Source organism: Trachypithecus francoisi, unplaced genomic scaffold, assembly GCF_009764315.1.
Source record: "Trachypithecus francoisi isolate TF-2019V2 unplaced genomic scaffold, Tfra_2.0 Lachesis_group17, whole genome shotgun sequence".
Lineage (NCBI taxonomy): Eukaryota > Metazoa > Chordata > Mammalia > Primates > Cercopithecidae > Trachypithecus > Trachypithecus francoisi.
The window spans coordinates 38,421,667-38,443,666 of NW_022681462.1; the positions used below are offsets into that span (position 1 = coordinate 38,421,667).

Consider the following 22,000-nt stretch of genomic DNA (forward strand, 5'->3'; position numbering starts at 1 on the left):
CAAGGGCAAGATAATACCTACGGCATGCTACAAAGAATCTACTCTCTTCTTGCATCTAGGACGTATCTATTTATTAGCAATCTGTGGGTTTAATTAGAAAGATACTAAGAATTTGATATCATCTGAGTTTATTTCAAAATCAAATTCAGCATCTTTTTGAACACCATGCTTCTCCACTCTACTCCCTACTACTCTCCTTCTTATGGGTCTGATCTATTTGTACCACACTGAAGTCTTATTTTTCCATTTTGTTGATATTTGAAAGATAGAGGAAATGCCCTTCTAAAATTGTAACCATCCTTTCTACAGCAATGGTTCTCAATCTCAATCATTTTGACCAAAACAATCTATAGGCAGATAGGAGTAAACTCTTGTAGTCAGGAGGTCTAGGGATTACAGCTTAAAGAGATCAACCACACACACAGCAGAAGTATTTCAAGTTTCATGGTTTACTTTAACAACTCATGAACTTCTTGAACTCTAGTCTTAAAACTTCCATTTGATATAAAAAGTCATTATTTAATGTCTGAATAAATTATGCCAATTAAACTTCAAGTATCTTCCTGGCACAATCTTGTATCTCAGAAACCTCAGGGAATCTCATTATGCTCACTAAAGAAATATGGTCCTGCAACATTCTTTTGATTTCCCAGTAATCTTTCATAAAAGAAACGAGGCATGGCATGACTTGTTTTCAATAAATCTATATTGCCTTTTAATGTTTATTTCAAAGTATCACATTCACAAGCCACCTATTAATAATGTGTTCTGTAACACTTTTACAGCATTGCCCTTATGATGTATCAGGTACTGTTCTAAGCACTTATACATAGTAACTTTATTTATTTATTTATTTTTTGAGACGAAGTTTCGCTCTTGTTGCCTAGGCTGGAGTGCAATGGTGCCATCTTGGCTCAATGCAACCTCTGCCTCCCGGATTCAAGCGATTCTCCTGCCTCAGCCTCCCAAACAGCTGGGATTACAGGCATGTGCCAGCACGCCCGGATAATTTTTTTTTTTTTTGTATTTAAGTAGAGATGGGGCTTCTCCATGTTGGTCAGGCTGCTCTCGAACTCCCGACCTCAGGTGATCCACCCGCCTCAGTCTCCTGAGTCACCATGCCCGGCCTCACGGTAACTAATTTTATCCTCATAAGAACTCTATGGGCTCAGTACAATTACTTTCTATATTTTATAGAAGAGGAAACTGAAGCACAGAAAGGTTAAGAAACATATCCATGGTTGCAGTTAGTAAATGACAAGGCAGTCTGGCTCCATAATCTGTTACTGACTGTTGTGGCATGCTGACTTTCTAACTGATGTAAAACTTTTCAGTCTACACTCTGGAATCCATTTCTCCTCCTTAAAAAGCTGAAACATTTTCTGATCTCCAGGTATTACATATCTCTCCATTAAAAAAATGAAAACCGGCTGGGCACAGTGGCTAATGCCTGCAGTCTCAGCACTTTAGAGGACAATGTTGGGGGGATACACTTGAGTCCAGGAGTTTCAGACCAGCCTGGGCAATGTACCAAGACCCTGTCTCCACAAAAGAAAACAAAACAAAATAAAATAAAATAAAGCCACAGAGTATAGGATATTCTCAACTAACATATCAGACAAGGGACTTACATCTAGAAGATATAAAGACTTTTTATGACTCAATTATAAGACAAACTCAATTTAAAAAGGGCAAAAGGTCTGAACAGATACTTCAGAAAAGAATATATACTAATGACTAAGTAAATATGAATTAAACCACAATGAAGGGTCTGCTTTTAACTTGGACTAACATAACTTCTTCATGCAATAAACTGAAAAGAGCCATGCTGTCTAGTTAAAAAAAAAAACAAACAAACATAATGAGATACCACCACACTCTCACTAGAACGATTAAAATTAAAGGACTAAGAATACCAAGTGTTGCTAAATATGTTAAATAATTGGAACTTCCATACATTGCTGGCTAAAATGTAAAATGGTACAACAGTTTTACAAAGGAGTTTGATAATTTTTTTTTTTTTTTTTTTTTTTTTTGAGATGGAGTAGCACTCTTGTTCGTGCTAGAGTGCAGTGGCATGATCATAGCTCACTGCAGCCTTGGCCTCCTGGGCTCAAGTGATCCTTCCATCTCAACCTCCTGAGTAGCTGGACTACGGGTTCATGGCATCATGCCTGGATAATTTTTTTTTTTTTTTTTGTAGAGATGAGGTTTTGCCACATTGCCCAGGCTGGTCTTTAACTCCTGGGTCTCAAGCAATCTGGCCATCTTGGCCTCCCAAAGTGCTGGGTTTACAGGTGTGAGCCACAGTAAAAAATTATCAGCCACCCGGCTTGATTTTTTATAAAGTTAAATACATAGCTACCATATGACCTAGCCATTCTACTCCTGTGTATCTGACATGAAAACATATCCATGCAGATTTGTATATGAATGTTCACAGCAGCTTTATTTGTAACAGCCAAAACCTGAAACAACTCTAATGTTCATCCACAGCTGAACAGATAAGCAAAATACAATTATTCAGACATAAAAAGGAACAAAACAGCAACACATACAACATGGATGAATCTCAAAACCATCATGCTGAGTGAAAGACAGACATGAAAGAGTATCTACTATATGATTCTATTTATAAAATGTTCTAGAAATGCAAACTAATCTCTAGTAATAGCAGCAGATCAATGGTTGCCCAGGGATAGAGGTAGAGGGGGGAATGGATTGTAAAGGGGCATAAGTACTTTCGAAGTTGATGGAAATGTTTGGCATTTTGCTTATGATAGTGGTTTCATGGGAGCATACACCTGTCACAAATTCATTGAATTGTACTTTTATTTTTTTGAGACAGTGTCTCACTCTGTCACTCAGGCTGGAGTATAGTGGCGCAATCTTGGCTCACTGCAACCTCCGCCTCCTGGATTCAATTTTTGTGCCTAAGCCTCCCAAGTAGCTGGGATTACAGGCATGAACCACACACCTGACTAATTTTTGTATTTTTAGTAGAGACAGGGTTTCACCATGTTGGCCAGGCTGCCTCAAACTCCTGACTTCAGGTGACTCACCCACTTCGGCTTCCCAAAGTGCCAGGATTACAGGCGTGAGCTATCGTGCCCGGCCTGAATTGTACACTTTATATATGTGGAGTTTATCATAAGTAAAATATACCTCAATAAAATAACTAAAGGAGTTTACACTTTTTTTGGAATAAGAAATAATTACACCTTAAAAAGATTTTGAAATGTTGGCTTTGTTTCCAGAAAGATCATCCACCAGACAAAGGCTATGTCACCTCAGGCACTACTAAGAACTAATGCCTGTCATACTGTTACTTAGCTCCATTGCGCCTTTGAGTCAGATATAGGAACCCTGGAGTCAGTTCTGCCACTTATGAAGTTATGTAACCCTGGTCAAGCTTCTCAACCTCTCTGCCTTAGGTTCCTCACCTCTGAAATAGGGATATAACATATACCTCAAAAAGCTGTTGTGGTCCTTATAGAAATTAATACATGCAAAGCACTTAGAAGAGTGCAGAGAACAAGGTAAGTGTGGTATGGATGAAGTATTTGTATTGTTGTTCAGGATTTTGTCTATTTAAGTGACATAGTGAGATGTTCTCCCAATAAATTAATCTAGTAACTACAGAAAGACAAATAAGGTTATCCATAAACAGTGAAGAAGTATCTGAAAGAAGTACCTAATTCTTTGTATTTCAAGCTAACTGATGTTTTAGAGGGACTGTCTTTATGGAAGTTGAAGGATGGACATGATCCTTATTCTAATTGCTCTGATTTTGAACTAACTTTTTGTTTGTTTTTTTGAGACATGGTCTCATTCTGTCACCCAGGTTGGAGTGCAGTGGTACAGTCTCGACTCACAGCAGCCTCAACCTCCCAGGCTCAATTGATCCTCCTGCCTCAGCCTCCCCAGTAGCTGGGACTATAGGCATCTGCCACCACGTCCAACTTATTTTTTGTAGTTTTTTTGCAGACATGAGGTCTTGCTTTGTTGCCCATGTTGGTCTCGAACCTCTGGGCTGAAGGAATCCACCTGCCTCAGCCTCCCAAAGCAGTGGGACTATGGGCGTGAGCCACCATGCCCAGCCAGGTCTTTATTTCAGTAAAAATATGTAAAACCACTGTGAAAGTTAAAGTAACAAAAACTGCACATCAACTACTGTATTAAATATGAAACACATAATATGAATTACTCATAATTCAAAACTGTCTAAAAAGAGCATATCTTAAATACAAGGAATCGTTCTACTTTTCTTAATTCGATTTACCAATCTGTTTCATTCTACCTACCTTTCAGAAACAGCAAAACCTGAATTTAACTTTTTAAACATCTTTCTCACAAAACGAAACTTGATGCTGAATTATTTATTTATTTAAAGAGACAGGGCCTTGCTATTTTGCCTAGGCTGGTCTCAAACTCTTGGGCTCAAGCAATCCTTCTGCCTTGGCCTCCCAAGTGCTGGGATTACAGGCATGAGCCACTGTGCCCTGCCTAATTTAACTCTTGCACCATATGAAATGTTTTTCAGACATCTCATGTTTGATGAATAAATCAATTGAATTTGAATAAAAAATGTAATAAAAATTTCCATGCCTCACAGCATGACCTGCTGTGATATGGCATTTAATCATAACAGCTTAATAGGTTTTTTTTTGAGACAGGGTCTCACTGTCTCCCAGGCTAGAGTGTGGTGGCGTGATCTCAGCTCACTGCAGCCTCTGCCTCCCAGGCTCAAGTGATCCTCCCACTTCAGCCTCCCGAGTAGCTGGGACGATAGGCACACACCACCATGCCTGGCTAATTGTTTGTATTTTTAGTAGAGCCGGGGTTTCACCATGTTGCCTAGGCTGGTATCAAACTCATAAGCTCAAGTGATCTGCCGCCTTGGCCTCCCAAAGTGCTGGGATTACAGGTGTGAGCCACCACGTCTGGCCAGCATAATAGATTTTTAAATGGTTATTAAATATCTTTAATCTTTGAGTAAAAATTTTATGAGCAAAATTAGGATGTTAATTTGGTTATATTTTAGGTATCAGTAGCTTACTTCTTCTTCCTCTCTAATAAATACACCATGGCTCTATACTTTTCAATCTAACTCACTAACATACATTAGGAGACACTTTATATCTCTCCATTATTTGCACCTTCTTTCTGTCAGCAATGTTACTTTCAGTGTATTTTTTTATTTTTTATTTTTTTTGAGATGGAGTTTCACTCTTGTTACCCAGGCTGGGGTGCAGTGGCGGGATCTCAGCTCACTGCAACCTCTACCTCCTGGGTTCAAGCAATTCTCCTGCCTCAGCCTCCCGAGTAGCTGGGATTACAGGCGTGCACTACCACGGCTGGCTAATTTTGTATTTTTAGTAGAGACAGGGTTTCACCATGATGGTCAGGCTAGTCTTGAACTCTTGACCTCAAGTGGTCCACCTGCCTTGGCCTCCCAAAGTGCTGGGATTACAGGTGTATTGGGCCCGGCCTCAATATATTTTATTAAAGTTATCTAAAAGTATCTTATGTTTTATGACAAGGTCTATGAATGCAGTTTTGTTTTTTGATATAACAGTAAACAGTATTTTTTAAAAATCTGTTTCTAATAGCTTTTTGCTAGCATTTAGAAATACTATTGATTATATATATGGAACTTGTATTTTACTCCCCTGCTGAACTCACTATTCTCATTGCCTTTTCCTAGATTCTATGGGGCTTTCTATATAGATGATCATATAATCTGCAAATAAAGACAGTATTGTTTATTGCCTATCTGTAAACCTTTTATTTTTCTTGCCTGAATGTACTGGCTAGGCGCTCTAGTACAATACTGAATAGAAGTGCTGAGAATGGACATCCTTGTGTTATGCATGCTCTTAGGGAGTTCTGTAATCCAATACTATTCTAATCTTAGTAAAGACTAGGCAGAGCACAGCACTAAATTTTGGGATACTAGGCAACTGATTCTGTTATCTTTGCCAAAACACGTTGTTTGATTCTTTTTTTTCCCCCAGAGGTCAAATCCTATTTAAAGTGTTTTCAGAGAACTTAATTGGGGTAACAATGCGGCCCAATACCTGTCAACATGATGAATACTCTTTGCTATAACGCTAGTTGTTAATCTTGCTTTCTCAGGAAATGAGAGTAGTCTGATCTACAGTTTGCCATGTTTTAGCTACTTTACATTAATACAACAATTACAAAAATAACTAAGGGTGTATTATGGCATATTCCCAATGACAAAATACAAATGAAGTAAGAAAATCATTAATTGGGAGTACATGTTTAGTATCAAATTTATGTTTTTATTTAAAGTAAGTCTTTTAATGCCAATAATCATAAGTAGTCTATAGCTAGCTAGCTCAGGGATCAGGCTTGTGAAATTAGTTTTATTTGGATCCAAGGCAGATATCCTACATCAAAGGCCATCAAACGCGCGCCATTCCTTCTAATGGGTTAATGTGAATAGGTTTGTAAGAGGGAAGTGTATCAATGCTCATGTCCTTGGGAAGCTGAAGTAGGTGGATCATTTGAGTCCAGAGTTCCAGACCAGCCTAGGCAACATGGTGAAAACCCGTCTCTACTAAAAATACAAAAAAACTAGCGGGGCATGGTGGCGTGTGCCCGTAGTCCCACGTAGTCCCACCTACTTAGGAGGCTGAGGTGGGAGAATCACTTGAGCCTGGGGAAGTCGAGGCTGCAGTGAGATGAAATTGTGCCTCTGCACTCCAGCCTGGGCAACCGGAGATCCTGTCTCAAGAAAAACAAAAACAAAAACAAAAAATGAGATCAACGCTTATGTCCTAACATATATGTGGTGAATACAGTAGGGGCAGTTCTTAGTCATTTTAACATGCTTAGTCAATATTTTCACTTATTGACACCTAATAAAGGCAGCAAGTCTGAAACTAACAAATAATCATTAATGTTTCCCCAGGCACACTCTCTAATCATTCTTCCCAGCTGCCAACTTCAGATTTACATTAACATAATGTGCTCTGGTGTGCCTGTAACAAACATATTTATGCAAAACAATGTACTACTCCTGGTATCTTAGGAGTCTGACTAATCCATATTTAAAACTGCATTTTCTCCAATTGCTCTTTATTTTTCTAGTTTCATTAATAAATGTTACTACTGAACCCTTTAAAAGGGCTGGCCTAATTCATCTGTATACCCTTAGTACCAAGTATAATATCTGGCACATAACAGGAGCTTAAAAATGTTTTCTGAATAAACTTAAGGGTTATTAGCTAGATTTTCTTTATGTCATTTAACTTGAGTCTCTGCTTAATATCATGGAAACAAAGGAAAATATTTTTAGGCAATTGCTATGTAAATGAGTTAATTACTCAGTAAGTAGCCAGAAATGTCCTTCACTCCAAAACCAAGTCAATTTTTTTTTCTTTCTTAAAAATAGGTAGACCTGGGTACAGTGGCTCATACCTGTAATCCCAGCACTTTGGGAGGCTGAGGTAGGCGGACCACTTGAGGTCAAGAGTCCAAGATCAGCCCAGCCGACATGGTGAAATCCCATCTCTACTAGCAAACACAAATATTAGCTGGGCATGGTGGTGCATGCCTGTAATCCCAGCTACTTGGGAGCCTGAGGCAAAAGAATCACTTGAACCAGGGAGGGAGAAGTTGCAGTGAGCCGAGATTGTACCACTGCACTCTAGCCTGGATGACAGACTCCATCTCAAAATAATAATAATAAAAACAGGTAGATAACCAAGAATTTTTGTTTGTTGTAGTTTTTACTATGATTACTCAGGAATATTATTATTTAGTGAAACTTTTTTTAACTGTCAAAAATATTTGAGAAACTTCACCAAATAAATTACAAAGTGTCCTGGAAAATCTTGACACAATAATACACTGTCTGTGTATTTCTTTTAGCTAGGGAAACATGCTGCTTCTTTGGGTTTTTGTGATTAAATTTTCCATTTCCTATTTGTAACCTTATGCCTTCCATATCTTCCTTACTTGGTTGTTTTTTTTTTTTGTTTTGTTTTTGAGACAGGGTCTTGCTCTGTCACCCGGGCTGAAGTATAGTGGTGTGATCACAGCTTACTGCAGCCTCAACCTCCTGGGCTCAAGCAGTCCTCCTACCTCAGCCTCCCAAGTAGCTGGGACTACAAGCATGCGCTGCCATGCCTGGCTAATTTTTACTTCTTTTTTTTTTTTGTAGATAGGGTCTCACTCTTTTGCCCAAGCTGGTTTCAAACTCCTGGGCTCGAGCAATCCTCTGGCCTTGACCTCTCAATGTTGGGATCACAGTCGTAAACCACCATGCCCAACCTTTGCCAATTTTTAATCCTTACTGATATTCGCTCTTTATCAAGACCAATACAGAGGAGTTCCTTATAAGGGTACCATAGATATAGGTGAAAATGGATTAGCAGATGCTCTTCAAATCAGTTTTAGTGGTCCTATCAGAATTTTGAAAGTGAGAGTAAATTTTAACAACTGGAAACATGACAATTCTTTGATACCTTTGGAGGAATCTGCTAACAAAGTCCTAAAAAAATTATAGCTAAGTGCAAGCAACCTTTTTTTCCATCTTGGCAATTATTTAAAACTGTTATAAATACCTAAAATAAAAATATATTGAGTCCTAGCCATGTTTTAGATAGTGTGACATATCAAATATCTGCCAATTGTTAAGTGGCAATAACTGATATTTTAATGAAGGATATTTACCGGAAGTAAAGTGACAATAGGTAAATTTTTAAGTAACAATTATATTGTTTTTTCAAATTCTAGTGAATAGTCTCAACCTTAACAGAGATTACTCTGAATGTCTGAGATTACTTTTTGAATATCAGCCCTTATGGGTCAAAGTTTCATATGCTTTATGAATTACAATTTTAGTACCAGCCATGTCAAGCCATGGAAAGAATACCAACACAGATGTGTTTATTCAGTTCACAATTTTAAAGCTGTAAAAGACCTGAGTTTGGTTGGTGCAGGGTTCTTCAACCTTGACACTACTGGCATTATGAGTAGGATAATCCATTGTTGTGTGTGTGGGAACTGTCTTGTGCATTTTAGGATATTTGTGACATCTCTGGCCTATGCCAAGGAGATGCTGGTAGCACCTGTACTCTTGCTTACCATGTTCCTCGTGGGTTTAGAAGATCATCCCAAATGTTGAAATCCCAAAAGACCAAAATCCCAGTCACAGGATAGTTGCATCATGTTAGCCCAGCTTTCATGGACTATTTCTGTACAACTGCCCATAATCTATTCCTGTAATACATTTTCTCATTTGCCATTTTTTTTCCAGTATCTTAAATTGTCAGACTTTAAAAAAAAATAATTCAGCATGCTGTGTATCTCATCTTTGCATCATGTCCAATACTGGAAGTGTAAACTGCAGAGACTTTTAGAGAGTTCTAATTTGTCTTATGCATTTTTTCCAAATGTGACTTCATGAAAGTACATTATCAAAACACTGACTTTGTGTGTAAGCACTGTGCATGTACCTAAAAACGTTGAAACTTCCTCAACAAATGAAGAGATGAGAGATGTCTTTTGCGTATCTGCATTTGTGAAAGATAAAAATTTCTTCAGGTTTCAGCTCTTTGGGCAACTGCGTAAGTGACCAGTGACCCACTACAGGTTTTGATCTATCTCATCAAAAGACTTGTCACAGTATCTCAGATGACCAGTTATTAAGCTACGTGCACATGACTACCAACCATTGTGACACGCTTTTTATACATTTCCCTTTTTGATCTACTTCTTTATGAATACAGCTCATCTGCTCATAACTGTTATATGCATGTGACTGTTAGTATACCTGTTTGCAAAATGTTACCATTGCCTTTTATTGTGTCAAATGACCTATGAAGTGTTCTGTCATGTTTTTGTTTCTTAAAGAAATCCCCCTTTAAAAATGTAAACAAACATATTTTAAAGAACTAAAAAAAGTACTTTTCCCAGATGTATCATTTTCAATATTTTGGCCTTTTGTGATTGTGATTTTGGGGACTTAAACTTTACGGATTTTCATCTTTCAGGATTTCAACATTCAGGATAGTGTCTTTTGGAATTATGATTGGCTCTTCTCCCTCTCTGCTCAGTGATGACAACCTAAAATGTCTCCACATTATCAGAGGTCTTCTAGCGGGGGTACGATCATCCCTAGATGAGAGTCACTGGGCTAGTCCAGTTCCCCCACCCACAGATGACAAAACTCAAATCCAGGAAGTAGGACTTACTCAGGGTCATTTAGCTGTAGGAGAAACTAGCACTAGAACCTGTAACGAGTCAGACTCCTATTCCAGTATTCTCATTTACCACCTTGAAGTGGAACAGAAAGGTTACTGCTAGTATTGTGTGAACTGACATCTTTTAAAGTCTTTTGCACATATTTGAAGTAATTGCAAAATCAAAAACAAAAACACATGCTGAGTCTGGCAAAAAGCTTTTTCCATGAGAAGCTGTTTCCAAATCTTCCTGTGGTCTGGCCATGTGAGCCAAATTGAATTGTAGTCTTTAAACTGCTCAGGCCTATTTATTAGTGAGAGGCAAGAAATTTGTTACAAAAGCAAAATAATCCAGGCTGACTGAAGACACTAAATCTAGTCTTCCAAAACTGCCTTCACTAAGAGAACTTAATAGTCTCAACATTTGGTTGCAATGACTAATCCCTATTTTTAGTGAACAGAAAAAGTGCTTACAAAAATGTTTTAAGAAATTTGCAGTATTTTACTCCTCTGCTAGTTCTCCAAAGTCAATTGACACAAAGTCAATTGTGTAAAATATTATGGGATAACACACAAAATATATCATGAAAAAGGATAAAGAAGAAATCAGTATTTTTATGGGGTTATATTTACAGGTGTCTCTCCTGGAAAAAGGAATCTAAATTATTCTACAGTATTCTGGCTCCCATCATCTTTCACTCTGAAGATAAACAGCAACATAAGGCAACACAGCAAATACTAAAAAATTTGATACTGAACATGGCTAAATGTTTCACTTATGTCTTCTGCAGTGGGATCAAGCACTATCAACTAAAATAATTCCCAAAACTGCTTTAAGCCTTATCTCATGGTTTGCAACCAGCAGGCTGTTTGTAGACATACAGAACTATTATAGTAAGAACTCAAACGTCTCTCAGATTAAGATGGATAAGAAATAGCCTTTTGTGTTAGGGGCAATGTGTTGGAGAACTGCAAAAACTCTCCCCATCCTTGGAGAGTTGACCAAAATTTAACATGGCCTCGAGAAGCGTAAGGCCACATCCATGAGGGCAATCCCGCCCTCTTTTGAGTTCCTGTTGGAAAAGCCAGGCTGCCAAAAACATTTTACTGTTTGTTCTAACCAACACCTACTAACAGCTCCCTGACTTCCCTTTTAAAAAGCATTTACTAAAAAGGGCTCACAACTACGAATCCTCCTCTGTTCCTTTGAGATGTGTTTGTACCTCTTAAACTCAGGAGTGTTTTCCTCAAGGACCTGGAAGCCATTGCTCTGAAATGTAACCAGGAAGGACTGGGCCTGACTCCCGGTCTCTGTGGGAGGATCGTATTTTATCTTAGATAATTCCAAGATAGGAGACAGAGCTGGCCTACTTGCGTTTATGCAATGACCAGCCCTTTGTCATTTTTCACCTCCCTGACTCTACTTGAGCCCTCTCTTCCCACTCCCTACTTCTCCCTTTAAAACTCGCAGTCATCTCGGTGAAAATAGGAATGGAGCTCAGCCTTTCCCCCGTCAGTAGTTGCGGAATAAAATCCTTTTTCAGCGCTTTAATGTCCAGCTTCCTGTATCTCTGACATTGGTAGGTACATATTAAAACTCAGCCGGGCGCATAGTCCCAGCTACTCTGGAGGCTGAGGCAGAAGGATCCCTTGAGCCCAGGAGTTGGGGGCTGCAGCGAGCTATGATCGCGCCACTGCACTCCTGCCTAGGCACAGCGAGACCTCCGTCTCTAAATTAGAGGATTAAAAGCACACACATATAAAACCCCAGATCACTATCAAGACGGGCCTATAAATCTTAGAAGCTTGTCTTACAGCGCCATATCCTCAAAAGCTTAGGAAAACTCTCCAGTGATCCCCCGCTAAACCTCATCCCCTCTTCTCTTCCCCCAAGGGCCCCGCTACTTCCTGCTTTCCCCGATTCCTAAATCCACCTCTCCCTAAGTGTCCTACGTCGAAGTCTCTACTTTCCAGGATGCTGAACTTCACCAAACGGAAGCTTACTCTCTTCCACGTTTGGGCTTTTTTCTACTTATCCCTGTCCCCTCAATTTTCGAGTTTCCTCATCAACCCCACTTCCCTTTCCCTGACGCTCCGGGTCTAGATTTCCTCCTAGCCGCCCCTAGTTTCCCACTCTGACCTCGGCTTCCTCCGCAAGCCGAGCGCCCCTTCCCTCCGCACTTCACTCGGAAGCCCTGGCGCCCCTTTCCGGGGGCGGCGGCCGGTGAGGGGTGCGCGGTACTCGGGCCGCGCCCTGGTCGGCCATTTCGCACACTCGGGGCGCACCCGGCGGGCTGGGTGCACGCCTGTCCTGGAGCGCAGGAGTTGAGGGGCTGAAGACCGGGCCGCCCCCGCCGCCGGGGCGGGAACTCACCTTCTCTGAGGCAGGGGCGGGCGTCTACAACTACTGTCCCCCGCCCCGCCAACGCCGCCAGCCAGGGAATAAGCCGCGGTGGAGGTGGCGGAGAGGCAGGAACAACCGCTGCCGCCGCCGCCGCCTCCGCCACCGAGCAGGCGGGATGAGGGGAGGAGGCGGAGACCCGGCTTCCTGAGGGGAAGTCGCCGCCACTACCGGTTTATGACTGGACAGCGCAGACGCCATGGTGGCGAGGCGCGCTACTGCGCTTGCGCGGCGAGCCCAGCGCCCAGGAAGCCCCTTGAGCCCCGCCTTGCTGCTTACTTCGCCCACTGAGCCTGCCAGTTCCCAGCGCGGTTCTAACGGCTTGTTGGCGCGACTGGTTTTGATCCTGTCCCTCTGCCCTCCTTTTGGGGGCAAGGAAAAGTTCGTGGGGCCGCTCGCCTTGGGAGAATGAGCATAAAGCCAACTGAGTGAAAAAAAAAAAAGTCTGGAAATTTACAGTTCCACCCTCAAAGTATCTAAAAAATACATGATCTGTTGCTTTATCAACCCCCAAATATAGGTTCGTGTACCAAGTGGGCAGTAAGACAAACATTGACACATTCAGTGCTTAGGAGCGGGGGAAGGTTTATTCCATTTGGCCAAAGTGAGAGAGCGGGAGAAGTCTCTCAGACACTGACATGCCTTTGAACGTAACTGGGAGGCTTTTATGAGTAAGGTAAGAATACAGAGGGTGGGATCCCCCGTGATCAAAGTGTTTCCTCCCTGGGACTCTAGGTCTCATCTGGACCATCAAGGAGGTCTGCGTGACCTAAAAGTCATCGTTGTTTTGTTTGTGATAGGGTCTTGTGCTGTGGCCCAGGCTGGAGTGCAGTGGTACGATCACTGCTCACTGCAGCCTCGACCTCCTGGGCTCGAGTGATCCTCTCACCTCAGCCTCCCAAGTAGCTGGGACTGCAGGCACCACATACGCCTGGGTGGTTTTCGTTCATTTTTTATAGAGATTGGGCAGGGGGTTGGGATGTCTCACTATATTGCCCGGGCTGGTCTCGAACTTCTGGGCTCAAGTGATCCACTCACCTCAGCCTTCCAAAGGGCTGGGATTACCGCTGTGAGCCACCGTGCTAGGTCCATCGTTCTTTAAAAAAAAACAAGTTCATCAATCTTGCCTGCAGCTCTGGGGTTAGGATATGAAGTTAATCAATTCCTAGTGACTACCCTCTACTGAAATGACTACGTGCAAGCAAGCATGCATGGAGGAAGAAAAGGACAAAGAAAAGGAAAATAAGTAAAACAAAACATTTTATGATCTATACAATAAAGCCTCAGTTATAATCTTTCTTTCCTTTATTATGTCCTAAATACACAGAGTAGATTAAGCACAATCCGTTGTCATGGTACGTTGTCATCACTGATCCATAAATGACCTTTTTCTCTCTCCCTCTTGCTCTTTCAGTATGTACATCTATAATATATATTATACACACAAATATATATGTATGTATATATCTCATCATCTCATCCCGTTTCCCAGAGAAATCACTAACCTAGTTTGTATTCATCATTTCCTTTCTCTATGTATTATCATACATAGGCATGGCTGAAACACATTTAGATTGTTTTTAAACTTTATAAGATTTACACCTTTATGAGTATGCTGGGGGGGGTTGTTCATTTCACTTAATATTTTGAATTTCATCTAAGCTGTTGAAGACAGCTATAATTTGTTCATTTCACTGCTGGACACGACTCCACTGATTTTCCTGTTGATGGGCACGTCTCCTGGTATACTGTGGAAGAGTTTTTTTGGGGGTATTCTCTACTTTCCTGTCACATTGCCGTTGCCTTATTTCAGATTCTCATCATCTCTTGCTAGAAACATGCTAACATCTCCCTCTGACTTCACCTACTCCAGTCTACTCTCCATATTGCTGCCAAAGGGTTCTATCTAAAAGTCATTACTGGCTCCCCAGTGTCTGTTGGAAAAGGTCAAACTGAGTACTATGAGGCTTCTGTGCACCTCCCTGATCTCATTATCTTTCCACTGCCCTTACATCCCCACCCTGCTATTACCTGTGATTCAGCAACATTAAACCTATACTGATTCCTATAAATACCACACTATTGCAAAACTCAACTCACAGTACCGTATACACTTCTCCCTCTGTCTGGAATGCCCTCTGCTCCACTTCTTCATGAATTACTCTTTCCCTCAGAAATAAATACTATTCTAAATTCAGCATTTTTCATTTCCATATAAATTTCTTTATAATTTTACTACATATGTATGGACCCCTAAGTAACATGAAATTTGCATTGCATGGTTTAAAACTTTACATAAGTGTTACTATACATACTGTTTATTCCTCTGCAATGTTTTTTATGTGCCCTCTTTTATATTAACTCATACTGATATGTGAGGTTCTCATTCACTTTCACAGTTCAATAATATTCCATTTTATGAATGCACCACTACTTATTCTTTCTCCTAGACGTTTTTGATAGACACTGGGTTTGTTTCCTATTTTTGCTCCTCCAGTTGGTGCTGCTTTAACGTTCTTGTGCAGTCTCCTTGTGCACCTGGATCAGAGTTTCTCTAGGTTTTATACTTTGGAGATGTTTTTCACAAGGAAGCCTCAGATATACTTCTTACTTCTGTGAACCTCCATTTTTTTCATCTTCAAAATGGCCACAATATCCACCTCAAAGGGTACCGTGAAACTTGTGGTAACGTAAGCAAAGAACAATGTCACACATTGGAAGAGATGTTGCTGTTAGAATAGCTTTCAAATGTATATGAAACACTGGGACATAAAACACAGTAGTCTGGTGCCAGAATCGTAAAGAGAAGTATACTACTTATGTATCTGTAGCTCCTGCAATAGTCGCCCAATTATAGTTGTTGCATATATCATGCTGTTTCTTGGCCTTCATGTCTCTGCACGTGCTGCCATGTCCTTGGGGCTGAAGTGATCTCCTTTAGTTCTGAGGTTCTGGTCACCCTCCCTACTTCTCTTGTCTGTCTCTTCTCCAGAGTTTTCCCTGGTTCCTCGGAGCCCTGGATACCTTTCCCCTTAGCCTCCTATCTCTCACCAGCTTTACATGCTCTTCCATAATCTCCTTTAAAGGTCAATGTCTTGAAGACAGGGCTTACATTTTACACATTTTTATTTTATTTTATTTTTATTTTATTTTATTTGAGACAGAGTGTTGCTCTGTTGCCAGGCTGGAGTTCAGTGGCATGATCTCGGCTCACTGCAATCTCTGACTTCCTGGTTCAAGTAATTCTCCTGCCTCAGCCTCCCAAGTAGCTGGGATTACAGGCATGTACCACCATGCCCAGTTAATTTTTGTATTTTTAGTAGAGACAGGGTTTCACAATGTTGGCCAGGATAGTCTTGATCTCCTGACCTTGTGATCCGCCCGCCTCAGCCTCCCAAAGTCCTGGGATTACAGACATGAGCCACTGTGCCTATTTTACTTTATTTTTTGAGAGAGGGTCTTGCTCTGTCACCCAGGTTGGAGTGTAGGGGTATGATTGTGGCCAACTGCAGCCTCCTCCTGGGTTCAAGTCATCCCCCCACCTCAGCCTCTTGAGTAGCTGGGACTACAGGTGTGCCCCATCACACCCAGCTAATTTATATATTTTTCATAGAGATGGGGCTCTTACTATGTGGACCAGGCTGGTCTCGAACTCCTGGACTAAAGTGATCCTTCTGCCTTGGCATCTCAAAGTGGTAGGATTACAGGTGTGAGCCACCATGCCCAGCCTTACTCATCTTTATACTTGGAGCAGTGAGCACAGTGCCTGATACACAGGCTGATAAATGCATGCGGGATGAATAAATCTGGGACTTCTTGGGAGGAAAGGATTGCACAACTAAGGATTACTTGGAGCCAGAGGGAGAAAGAGGGAAGCAAACATGCTGTTTAAGTAAGAGCACATGAACTAGAGAGTATGAAGTTTTGTCAAGGATGTAATTATGCAGGATATCATGGATAATCAAGGAGGGCACCTGCTCCTGTCACCCTGGAATGTGAGTGGTAGGTGTGCACAAGAACTTCTTCCTTGATCAGGTCCCTCACACAGCATATGAAATGAATGAATGAATCAGTCAGTGAATGTACTTGAAAGCAGTGAGCTTCTCCCCAACTCTAGACCTATTTAACATTGCCAGGTATTAAGCTATTATTAATCTAAGCATGGGTTGGCAAACATTTTGTGTAAAAGGTCGGATAGTAAATATTTTCAGCTTTGTGGTCCATATGTTGTCTGTTGCAAATATCCAACTCTGCTGTTGCAGTGTGAAAGCAGTCACAGAAAATATGCAAAAAAAAGAAAAAAAATGACTGCAGCTGTTTTCTAATACATTTTTATTTATGGTCATTGAAATCTGAATTTCATGTAATTTTCATGCATCACAAAATAGTTTTTTTTTTTTTTTTTTTTTTTTGTGAGGTAGGGTCTCTCTCTGTCACCCAGGCTGAGTGCAGTGGCACAATTTCGGCTCACTGCAGCCTTGACCTCTGGGGCTCAAGTGATCTTTCCACATCAGCCTCCCGAGTAGCTGAGACCACAGTCATGCATCAACATGCTTGGATAATTTTGTTTATTTTTTATAGAGATGAGGTCTCACTATGCTGCCCAGGCTGGTCTCAAACTCCTGGGCTCAAGCGATCATCTTGCCTTGGCCTCCCAAAGTGTTGCTATTACAGGCATGAGCCACGGCACCTGGCCAAAATAGACTTTTGATTTTTTTTTTCCAACCTTCAAAGAAGTTACAAACCATTCTTAGTTTGGAGGTAAAGGAACCTTGACTCTTGGTCTAACTGAACCTTAGCTCTGGGTACAAAGGATGTCAAATCCAGGGATAAGGGCTGTCCTTAGATGTAGTCTTCAGATGTAAAATCTTGCAGCTCCTTTGATTTGTCACTAGATGGTGATCATTGCAGGCATGTGGCTCAGCCGGTGGGTCTTTCAAGGAGATGACTGGAGCTCTTCCAGGTATGACAGATTAACAGCCACAGTATTAATACAGACACACAAGCTATCCCAATGATTCAAGACGTATCACAAACCAGATGGATTTGATCGCTATCTACACTCCTTCATACTTATTTGTACATATTCCCTGAATTGCAACATACAGGGGAAATGTACTCACTCTCTCAAGGCCTCTGAGGTTATTAGCTTGAAGGCTCAGAACAATAATACAGAGCAGAGTTAAAGATTTGGGGGCTGCAAAGTGGCATCTGGGAATAGATCCTACCCACGATGCAATTTAACAAGTAGAGCCCCTTCTTACATTAAGAGGATACTTGAAGCCATGCCTAGCCCTTTGATGATACACTGATAACTCTCCCAAAACAGCCCCCACTCCTGGCCTCTTCGTGTCCCTTTCTTCTACCCTTGAGCTGTGTGATTAGGGACCCAGCATGACCCTTGCTTCGTAAATCCTGCATTAGTTGCCTCTCACATACTTTAGGGTGAGGGAGTGCTGGGTATCCACAGGAATGTTCTTGGCTTGTGTGTGTGTGAGTGTGTTGGGGAGGCGGGAGTTCAGCTGAAATAGAGACAGACAGAGCGACGGCCTGGACATCCTGTTCCACAGTGGTAATTTTTATCATCCCCTTGTCCGAAATCTCCCAGGTCAGCCTCATTCCTGGACCAGGAGCTCTTTGGCTTGAGCTATTTCATTCTTCTCCCTTTCTCACTACCCTTCTTTATTCATATACAAAAAAAGAAGGAGCCTGGATGCTTACTAAAATCACTAAAGATGGAAAAAGTTGCCATCTTCCTGGAGTAGAGAAGGGCTCATCTACAGAAACATGACTGTGAAGGTCTGTGAAACTCAAGTCTACAATCCTAACCACTATATCACGTTGTCACACAGTTATGTCCACCCTGTCCCCTAGATTGATCTCTTAGGAGATGCAGAATGAATCTACTTTTTCCATATTTCAAGAGGTAAGACATCAACAACAGCTCTCATGTGCTTCCTGAATCTTTCCTGAATCCTTTTTTTTTTCCCCCTGAGAGGAAGTTTTGCTCTTTTGTCCAGGCTGGAGTGAAGTGCTGTGATCTCGGCTCACTACAACCTCCACCCCCACTGGGTTCAAGTGATACTCTTGCCTCAGTCTCCCTAGTAGCTGGCATTGTAGGTGCCCACCACCATGCCCAGCTAATTTTTGTGTTTTAGTAGAGACAGGGTTTTGCCATGTTGGCCAGGCTGGCCTGGAACTTCTGACCTTGGGTGACCCAACCGCTTTGGCCTCCCAAAGTGCTAGGATTATAGGCATGAGAGCCACCATGCCCGGCCTGCTTCCTGAATCTTTTCTTCTCTGCCCAATCATCTCCACTAGGGCAATAACGAAGCAGCCTCATTGTCTGGAGTGACATCTGAGGTTTGTTGTCTCACAGCCATGGAGATCAAGAATGTGGGCACACAAAGAGTGGGGTTAACAGCAGAAATTCAACAGGGAAATTAAAGAGAATAGCTCTTTGCTACAGAGAGGGGTCCCAGAAAAATGGGTTGCTGATCCACACTGAAATGAAGAGGGTTTTATAGATGAGCTAGTGGGGAGGTGGTGTCTGCTCTACATAGGGTGTGAAAAATGGGTTAGGACCAGGTGTGTCATCTGCACAGGACTTGAATCTCTGACAGCCCCCACCCCAATCATTTATTATGCAGGTGGGTCCTCTGCCTGAGCTTCTCTGTGTGGCCCATTTCTTTTTTACTGTACACATGCTAACAAAAAAGGGAAGGTAGAGCCCCATGTTGGACATGCCTGGCCCCCAGGTAGCCCTTTTCTATTAGCGCAGCTGCCAGCATCCCCTATGCAAGCTTCCAGCTTCCTTATGTATGTTTGCAGGTCTGTCTTCCAGGGTGCTCTTTGTTAGAAAAGAAATGATTTCTAGGGCTGCTTTTTGTTAGAAGGGAAGCTCTGCTGAGGACTCTTTTGCCCTCACTCTTCACCTAAATGATTTTTTTTTTTTTTTTTTGAGACAGAGTCTTCCTCTGTCACCCAGGCTGGAGTGCAGTGGCATGATTGCTCACTGCAACCTCCACCTCCCAGGTTCAAGTGATTCTCATGCCTCAGTTTCCCAAGTAGCTGGGATTACAGCTGTGTACCATCATGCCTGGTTAATTTTTGTATTTTTAGTAGAGACGGGGTTTTACCATGTTGGCCAGGCTGGTCTCGAACTCCTGATCTCAAGTAATCCAACCACCTTGGTCTCCCAAAGTGCTGGGGTTACAGGTGTGAGCCACTGTGCCCGGCCTAAATAATTTTTCTATCTTCTGCATCAATAAGAAATCTTTTCAAAACTCTAGATGTACTTTTTCTCATGACAAAGACCAGTAGTTCTCAATGGAGGCAAATCTACTATGTAGAAAGCATTTTAGGAATGTGGGAAGAACTTTTGTTTGTCACAATGATTGTGGGATGCTACAGGCATATTCTTGGCAGCACCAAAGTCATCAAAAAAGGGTAGGATCTCAGTGGGGGGGAAAAACAAACCAGGATGGGCTGTAGCAAAGGCAGATGGGCAAAAAACATATTGATATGTGGCATACTAGGGCCTTATGCCCCCTTCCCCACCACCAGTCTGGAAGCTACTGTCAACATCCTATGCATCCTTAATCCTGGCCAGAGATGTTAGATCCTCTGAGAAGCAGGGGACAGCCTGGTACAATGAAGACTCTCTGCCCACCCTGCACAACCGCGAATATCTGTATGGACTTTTCTGGTAGGTAAAAAGCCGGTTTATGATTGTCTGAGTCTGGTAATCCATTTTGTAAGTAATCGTAAAGTAGTTTTTGTAAAGTTTTAATATACACTGAATTTTCCAGCAATGCAACTTCTCGTTAACCAAAGGAAGATCATAGTTTATTTTATTTAGAACTCCCCTAAGAGTCATTTAGCATTTCAGAAAATTATGGTCACAGGCAACAATATGGTATTGTGTCCTCAAAATCAATCTGCATTTTTGTTCTGTCTATCATAGTGATTCCACTTAGAGGTATAAACATCTAGCCATTTTATCTCATCTTCTAATATAGTTGTACCCAAGCATATGCATAGTGAGCACATTTACATATTTAATTTACAATAAATAGATATTACTACAAATTAACTTTGATTTTCTTTCACCTTTATTAGGTTAAACTAGTCATTTTTTTTTTTAGGTATATGAATGAATAAATTATACTATGTATGAATTTCACTTTAAAGTAAACATAATATTTACTATAATGAGACTAATATAATAAATATTTACTATATTTACTATTGCTGCTGTGACAAAACATGACAAATTTAGTGACTTAACATAAATTTATTATCTTACAGTTCTGGTGGTCAGAAGCCAGAAATGGACTTTATATAGTCATAAATGGACTTTACATGACTGAAATCAAGGTCCTCAGGGCTGTGTTCCCTCTGAAGGCTCTAGGGTGAGAATCTGTTCCCTTGCCTTTTCCAGTTTCTTGGCTCATGGCCGCTTCTTCCATCTTTAAAGTCAGCAACATAGTCCCTTCAAATATCTCTCTGACTCTGACCCTGTTGGTTGCATTGTTGCTTCTCCTCTGACCCCGGCCCTCCTGCCTTCCTCCTATAAGGATCCTTGTGATTACATCGGTCCTACCAGGATAATCTAGGATAATCTTCTCATCTCAAGATCTTTAACTTGATCACATTCACAAAGTTCCTTTTGCCATATAAGGTAACATATTCACAGGTCTAAGCATTAGAATGTGCACATCTTTGGGGCCTGTTATTCGGTCTACCACCCTTTAATAATATAATAACCATCATTCTGATAAGATTGAGGCCCACAGGTATAATTAGAGCCCTGGGCTTCCTCTCTCCGTGTGGTCTTGGGGCAGGTAAATTTCTTCTTTGACCATGGCTTGGGCTGAACCTGCTCCAAGAGTGCTGAGTCTAGGGAATAAGCTCATCTGAGCCAGGCTGAGCCCCTGGCCCCTGAGGGCAGACTAGCTGTTGCAAGACCTTGAGTTGCTAGGCAATGTGGATACAGGGTATTCACTGGGAGTCAACCTGGATTGAAAAAAACTTTTTTTTTTTTTTGAGATGGAGTCTCGCTCTGTCGCCCAGACTGGAGTGCAGTGGCACGATCTTGTCTCACTGCAACCTCCACCTCCTGGGTTCAAGTGATTCTCCTGCCTCAGCCTCCTGAGTAGCTGGGACTACAGGCGTGTGCCACTACGCCCAGCTAATTTTTGTAATTTTAGTAGAGACGGGGTTTCACCATGTTAGCCAGGATGGTTTTGATCTCTTGATCTCGTGATCTGCCTGCCTTGGCCTCCCAAAGTGCTGGGATTACAGTGAAAAAATCTTTTTAATATTTCCTCTCCTTTCCTGAAAACACCTTTCCCTTCCCTCCCTCCCTCCCTTCCCTCCC

At 41.5% G+C, this 22,000-nt stretch overlaps 1 protein-coding gene across 4 annotated transcripts in view; it reads right to left on the reverse strand.

Annotated features, from left to right (window-relative positions):
• The window catches only part of LOC117062168 (lysine-rich coiled-coil protein 1), a 29,487-nt gene extending 16,673 nt beyond the window's left edge, over positions 1–12,814 (reverse strand). For 2 of the 4 annotated variants that reach the window (XM_033175390.1, XM_033175388.1), the window contains exon 1: positions 12,592–12,763. The gene's annotated coding sequence lies outside the window, so the exon portion shown is untranslated. Of the gene's footprint in view, positions 1–12,591 lie in introns of all 4 variants that reach the window. The other 2 variants (XM_033175387.1, XM_033175389.1) reach the window with 2 other exon arrangements.
• Between the last annotated feature and the right edge of the window lie 9,186 nt (positions 12,815–22,000).